We start from the raw sequence: 7,993 nt of genomic DNA on the forward strand, positions 1-7,993 counted from the left end.
AGGGAGCCGGGCGGCGGGGTGGCTCCCAAGCGGCGGCGCGGGTGCAAACGGCGGTAGGTGCGCGGGCCGGGCGGTGGTGAGATCCGGGCCCGGGCGGGCCCGCGATGGGTTTTCCTAGGCCGCGCTGTTGAGGAGGTTGGCAGCGCCACATTGCGGCGCGCGAGTGGAGGAGGGAGGCGGCGAAGGCGACGTGGCGGACTCCCATTGGTCGGGCGGTGGACATGTCTGGCCGCCGGGCGAACGTGTCCGGCGGCGCGAGGAGGTAGAGGGCTAGGGTTCATCTACGCGAAAATTTTGGGGGAATATATATATATAGAGGGAGCTAGAAGAGTCCAAATGAGGTGCGGTTTTTGGCCACGCGATCGTGATCGAACGACCGAGATGATGGAGGGGGTTTTGGTGGGTTTTGGGCCACTTTGGAGGGTGTTTGGTTGCGACACGCATGAGGCCTTTACGGTTCCTCGGTTAACCGTTCGAGTATCAAACAAACTCCAAATGGCACGAAACTTGACAGGCGGTCTACCAGTAGTATACCAAGGCCGCTTGGCAAGTCTCGGTCCAATCTGAGAACGTTTAACACCCGCACACAAAAAGAGGCAAAAGGGAGCGCCGGAGGACGTAGGAGCGCCGGATTGCAAAACGGACAACGGGGAAAAAGCTCGGATGCATGAGACGAACATGTATGCAAATGCGATGCACATGATGACATGATATGAAATGCATGACACGCAAACAAATGACAAGGCAACAACAGCGAATAACTGGAAGACACCTGGCACATCGGTCTCGGGGCGTTACATTAACGGACTTTGTTATTCTTGATATTCCCGAGGATGATAGTATGTCTATTATTCTTGGAAGACCCTTTTTGAATACTGCAGCGGCTGTTTTTGAATGCACTAAAGGCAATGTCACTTTTCATGTTAATGGTAATGAGGATATGGTACACTTTCCGAGGAAACAACCTCAAGTTCATAGTATCAACTCTATTGGAAAAAATCCATCGATTATATTTGGAGGTTTTGAATTTCCTATTCCTACTGTCAAGAAGAAATATGATATTATTATTATTGGGGATGTGCATATCCCCATTGAGGTAACATAGTGTTATTTGAAATTTCTCCGGTTCCATGTTATTCGGAATGAGTTCGTTAACAAGACTTGATCAACCTTGTTAATGGATTCCTTTTGATGATCATGAGATGGATGAAACTAGAAGGCACAACCTTCTATACCCCACTTTTACTTTCTATTATTTATATTAAATAAAATAAAAATAAATATTTTTCTGTCTGTTATCTGATTATCCGTGCAATATAAAAATACCCTGAAAATAAAAGTTCTCCAAATGCCCTGAAAATTAAATATGATTTTGTCTAGAATATTGGAGGATTTATGGAACTGAGAACACACCAGGGGGCAACCACCTGCCCACGAGGGTGGAGGGTGCGCCCACCCCTCTAGGGTGCGCCCACCCCTCTAGGGCGCGCCCCCTGCCTCGTGGGCCCACGGTGGCCCTCCTCCACTTATCCTTTCACCCATACACTCCTTCCTCCGCCAAACACGAATAACCAGCTCAAACCCGAGTCCAAGCTCGTTTTGCTGCCATTTTCAATCTCCTTGCTCAAAGCACCTCTCACAAAACTGCTTGGGGAGATTGTTTCTTGGTATGTGACTCCTCCATTGGTCCAATTAGTTTTTGTTCTAGTGCTTTATTCATTGCAAATTTTTGATGCTTAGGTGACCCTGTTCTTGAGATTGCATGTCAAATTTATATGGTCAAGAGTAGTTTTGATGCATGATATAGGCCCTAGCCATATGTAGGAGTAGTTGCTATCAATATTATTGAGTTTGGTTTACTTTTATTTTGAAGTTACTAAAAAGATTCAGAATTTTTCCGAGGAAAAAATGCTTAGGAAAATGTTCCAAGGTGGTTCTTCAAGGAAGCAAGGACCTAGGCTTGCAATACGTGATGATGATGAAGAGCCACCAAGAGACGCTCAAGTGCGTCCTTGTGAGTGGCCTTCTGAAAATTTTATGGATCGAGTGGGAATAAATGAAGAATTCAATGCATATTTGCGTAACGCTGATCTCGTGAGCTTCGAGGAAGAGAAGTGCAGTCAGTATCATAATCTCACTAGTTCCTTTGTGAGGAGGTTTGACTTTTCAACTTCACGTAATTCTCCAACTGTCCTGTTTGATCTTTATGATAAATCTTATACCATGGACTTAGAGGATTTTACCACTGCATGCAAACTTCCACAATGGGGTAGTATAAGGGATCCTCGCAAATCTGAATTTAGAGATTTTTTTTGCTAGCATAACTATGGGAGAATCTAGAGATATTACACAAGCTACCATAGGGAGTATTCACTTTCCTGCTATACATTATTTTGCTCTCTTCATAGGTAGATGCATAAATGGTAAAGATGAGGCATGTCACATGTGTGTCCCCAATCTCAGTAATCTTAGGAGTGCTGTGTTAGGAGACCAATCATATAATTTGGGAGCCATTGTTGCACGTAGGTTGCACCTTAATAGATATAATGGAGATTTCTTTGGTGGAATTTATGCAACCCGTGTAGCTAATTTTCTTGGTATATATGTACGCGAAGATGATATTGAATTACCTCCTGCATATCTAGATTTTAATACTATGGTTCACCACCAGTTTGTCAAGAGGAATGAATTACCTCTCCAGTACCGACTAATCTTTGATAGATGCCGTGATGTCCGTATTACTCTCCCTGCTTCTGCTTTCTTTTATTATCATGCAAGAGGGGGATATACTATTACCAGAGAGGAGGCAGATGAGTACGAGAGGAGAGAGGAGGCCACTCGTCACCACGTTGCAGCTCAGCAGGCGATAGCTGCTGCATCACAGTACGACCCCAGCTACTATTATGGATATCAGCCAGGCCAGTCGTGGCCATAGACCAACTTAGGCCAAAAGCCTAAGCTTGGGGGAGTACGTATTTCTCACCGACATTACATTCATGCTCACACACTCATTGCTAGATGTCGGTGCTCATACTTTTTCATTGTATCATTCATGCTTGTTTATTTTCCTTTTTATGCTTTCTTCTTGTGTGTTTAATAAACCTTAAGAAAAACAAAAAAATTAGTTGTAGCTTTTAATCAATTTAATTTCCATGCTTGTAGTAGTAATTAAAAAGAAAACCCAAAAATATTTCATGTTCTTCTTTTGCTTGTTGGGAGCTTTCCCGTGTAAATAGTTTTATTTCTTTTATTTTCTTTGGGGGTCGATAGGAGAAGACCAGAATTAAATTGTTGAAGTGGCTCTTATATGCATTATTGTTGATCTGACAAAAGAGCCCATATTGCCTTGTCTTCTCCTTTTTATTGAATGCTTGTAGATTCCAGCTTAGTCCAATAAACGTGCACTATTATTATTATTCACACTATTCAGTCGTGCAAGTGAAAGGCAATTATGATGATATATGATGGACTGGATGAGATGAGAAAAGCTAGTATGAACTCGACCTCTTTTGTTTTGTAAATATGATTAGTTCATCTTTCCTGATTCAGCCTATTATGAATAAACATGTTTGCAATGACAACTAGAGATCATAGTTTCTTGTGCCATGCTTGATTAGCTATGAGTTATAATGGTTTACCTTGCGTGCCAACATGCTATTAAAATGGTTATGATGTGGTATGGTAGGGTGGTATCCTCCTCTGAATGATTTAAGTGACTTGACTTGGCACATGTTCATGCATGTAGTTGAAACAAAATCAACATAGCCTTCACGATATTTATGTTCATGGTGGATTATATACTACTCATTCTTGCATTCAATGTTGATTAATTTTAATGCATGTTCATGACTGTTGTCGCTCTCTAGCTGGTCGCTTCCCAGTCTTTTGCTAGCCTTCACCTGTACTAAGCGGGAATACTGCTTGTGCATCCAATCCCTTAAACCCCAAAGTTATTCCACATGGGTCCACTATACCTACCTATATACGGTATCTACCTGCCGTTCCAAGTAAATTTGTATGTGCCAAACTCTAAACCTTCAAATAAATATCCTGTTTTGTATGCTCGAATAGCTCATGTATCAACTAGGGTTGTCTGTATCTTCCATGTTAGGCGGGTTATTCTCAAGAGGAGTGGACTCCGCTCCTCACTCACGAGATAAATGGCTGGTCACTAGGATGCCCGGTCCCATGCTTTATGCAAACTAAATCAAAATAATTGCAAACAAAACTCCCCCTGGTACTCTTGTTAGTTCACTATTAGGAAAAAGACTACTAGCAGCGCAGGTAAATGGCTACTAGCAGCGTGGGTACCCGCTCTACAGCTAATAGTTAATAGTAGCGCCGGTGAAACCCACGCTACTACTAACATTTTAGTAGTAGCACGGGTGCAACCTGCGCTACTAGTAATGAAATAGTAGTAGCGCCTCGGGTTTTTTCCCACGCTACTACTAAAAAGTTAGTAGTAGCCTGGATGCAAACCCATGCTACTACTACTAGCGCGTCTGGTGTTTTCCCACGCTATTACTAACTAATTAGGAATTAAAAAATAAAATCCACCAATTCCATTCTATGCATACAATTCCAACTAAAACAAACACATATTTGCAATAAACCAGCAGCATTACACATCATTACTAATCCAAGATTTATAACAAACCAACGGCATTAGAGCACATCCTGTAAGAGCATACATATTGTCATGGCTTTTCATGCCTTCAATTAAAACACCTACACTTCTTGCCAAGTCACTTACTCCCAGCTAATGCAAACACAGTTACAAGCAAACCAAAATGCATAAAAACACCAAACAGTGGCATCCTATCTCTCCAAATGATCCGCTTCCTCTGCATCCTTGCAAGCATCTTCACGATAAGCAAATCCGCAGGAAAAGAAGTCAACTGAGCATGTACTCCCTCTGTCAACTATCCGAACTAGATTTTATCCATTGCCCTAGCCATGTTCAAGAAACACTAAATTAAGAATATTTCTACTCTAAATACAGGAGGCATCGGACAGAAAACAAAGGATGAGCAATATCATATGAGCAGAATAAAAAGGAGTTTGGACCATAGCATGGTTAACAATAAAATATAGTGCTCTTACAAAAGCAAGAGTGCAACACGTCGCCCTGTTCCCCTTTCAAATATCAACACACTAAAAAAGGCAATAAACACAAACATGTAATTTTGGACTACAGCAAAATCAGTTGCAGAAAGTCAGGAAGATTATATTGTTAAAGTATTCCATTTTCAGATGTTAGAATAGGATATTGCAAAAGCAAAATATATGAAGATCAAATACTGAAGCAGCTACAATGCCCGAATTGGCCTTTTACAGAAGGTGAGAAGCACACACTAAAACATTAACAGCCAAGAACATCATATCTTTTCAAACTACCTAAATGGCACGACAACAACACTTCCTTTTAAATAGTTTGAGAAGACATGCATTTAATGGCAGCCACAACAGTATGCATCTAGATGCCCCTTTAACATAACATAATTCTAGATATAGTGCATGCACAAGAAGAGTACGCACTAGTACGACCGCTCTGAACGAGCTGCTGATGATGAAAAGGAGACCACGGCCAAAGGCTTTAAGAAACATGGTAAAGGCAATGACAGACTTGATCTATAAAGAAATAGAACAAAAGCCATAAAAAATAGGAACTAGGTGAATGGATCCTTAAAAAGGGAACAATGATGTACAACGAGGCAACCGACCAGAAAGTATCCATACATCAATGTGTGGCACTACCATCCCAAATTCCCAATGTTGGCGGAGACCTGCTTGACAAAGAAGTTTCAACATGATAAATGCATAATCATTTTAACATGGATTAAATATAATTAGTTCCGTATAATAAGACAGAAAATATATTTTGTTTTTTATATCTAAGCATAAACTGATATGCCCAGTTATCATGGATTGATGCCTCAAAGAACTGTTGCATTGTCACATATAGAATGCAAACAATAAATATAAGCATAAACACGTAAATTTGGACTGTAGCAATCAGTAGCACAAACTCAACAGACATGAGCCTATCAAGTGGTTAAACAATAAGAATAGCATGTCACCACATTTGGAATCTTTCAACAAGGTTGTTGTTAAAGCTTTCCACTGTCAGATGCTACAACAGGATATTGCAGAAGCAAAATGTATGAAAATCAAACATCGAAGTAGCAACAATGCCAGATTTGGCATTTTACAGCCAGTAAAATGGACACACTAAAATTGTTAAAACTACCTAAATGTCATGGCAACAATACTTCCTTTTTATTAGTTTGAGAAGACATGGTGCTGCAAGTCTACATTTAATGGCAGCCACAATAGTATGCATCTTGATAACCCCTTAACATGAAATAATTCTTGATACAGTGCATTCAGAAGAAGAGTACACACCAGTACGAACGCTCCGAACGAGCTGCTGATGATGAAAAGGAGACCACCAAAGGCTTTAAGAAACACGGTAAAGGCAATGAAACACTTGATCTGTAAACAAAGAGAACAAAAGCCATCAAAACTAGGAACTAGGTGAATGGATCCTTAAACAAAAAACAATGATGTAGAACGGGGCAAGCATTTTCCCTGCAGCAACGCTTTAATATGTAAGCAATCGAACATTTTTTGTATCTACATGCAGAACTATTGCTACTGAAGGAAAATTGCCTGCTGTTTATTTGCAGAGGTTACCCCACTCTATCTGATATATGTAAGACAAGTGCATTTACTACTTTGTTGGATTTATACGAGAACAAATAAAGCATATCATGTTTTTCTAGTGTATTCACGTATAAGTTGTACACTTGCACGGCATGTTAAGTAGCAAGAGAGAGGGATCCAAGAAGTTTGTGGGGAGGCATAATAGCATAACGGAAAGGGACTTGAATTTTCTAGATAGAGGCATATGAAGGCCAAAAGCATTTGCAAGATTCAGTTCAATATACTTAGAGAATCACTGATTTAGCTCTCGAACATCTAAAACAAGCTACTGGAGATTGGGCAAGTAGTACTGATTCTCAAAATAAAATGATGCCAAGCGAGGACAAGTGGTATATGCGATATGGAAAGCTACCAGTCTACCACCACCATCCTAAACAATGAGCACACGAACACACTACTGAGGGTCTGACGCCACATCTCAAACACTTGGTGCATTAATCGAGTTACTAATGTAGGTAAGCTTCTTCATCTGCATCTCAGAAGCCGCTCTGCCCAGAATCCCCATGGGCACGGACAGCTAAATTGGAACAGCAAAACCACATGCACTATAAATCAATTTAATCTCTGAGCTTTCTCGCGGAAACCGCCTCATTAGTCGGAATTAGGATGCCATGGAAAAACAAACTAAAAAAGGAAAAAAAAAAGGCGGCCGCACTGAGCTTGATGAACTCGGCAGGGACGCCGCGGACGTGCTCGACGAGCAGGTCGACGCCCTCGAGCTCGCGCACCAGGCGCGCCACGCTGTCCTTCCCCGCCTGCACACGGCCTGCCAAATCGAATCCAAGGGGGTCAAGGGCTGCCTGTGGTGAAGATAAAGAGAGGATAAGGGGGGACCTCACCTCCATGGCGTCTGTCCGCACTAGCAGCAGGAGGAGGAGGGTCGGAGGAGCAAGTAGCAGGACCTCCGGCGGGCCGTCTGCATCGGCGGCGGGCAAGAGGGATCCCTCCCCGCGCCGCGCCATGCACGAAGAAGGGGGCCCCTGGCTAGGGTTCGGGACCGGCACAAGGGCACGTCGAGGAGGAGGATCCGTGCGTGAGGTGGGGGCACCGGCGGTGGGGTTGGGGGAGAGGAGGTCGTCGGCATCGGCGGTGGCGGCGGGGTTGGTTAGGGGAAACGTAGGGAGTGGAGGACGAGGAGAGGCGTCGGGGGAGAGAAAGGCAGAGCAGGGGTGTGAGAGGCCGAGGTGGGGCGGCAAGGAGATAACTTAGCAGTAGCGTTGGGTTTATACCCCACGCTAATCCAACGCTATTACTATGGCATGTCTTG

The 7,993-nt window shown here is 42.8% G+C and overlaps 1 long non-coding RNA gene across 1 annotated transcript; it reads right to left on the reverse strand.

Annotated features, from left to right (window-relative positions):
- Positions 1 to 4,651: 4,651 nt before the first annotated feature.
- Positions 4,652 to 7,474, reverse strand: LOC123106755 (uncharacterized). The gene is made up of 3 exons (XR_006451465.1): positions 6,406 to 7,474; positions 5,740 to 5,786; positions 4,652 to 4,950 (listed from the first exon to the last, which is right to left on the reverse strand). It is a non-coding gene; the product is annotated as an uncharacterized lncRNA (long non-coding RNA).
- Between the last annotated feature and the right edge of the window lie 519 nt (positions 7,475 to 7,993).

Source organism: Triticum aestivum, chromosome 5A (assembly GCF_018294505.1).
Source record: "Triticum aestivum cultivar Chinese Spring chromosome 5A, IWGSC CS RefSeq v2.1, whole genome shotgun sequence".
Taxonomy (NCBI): Eukaryota; Viridiplantae; Streptophyta; class Magnoliopsida; order Poales; family Poaceae; genus Triticum; species Triticum aestivum.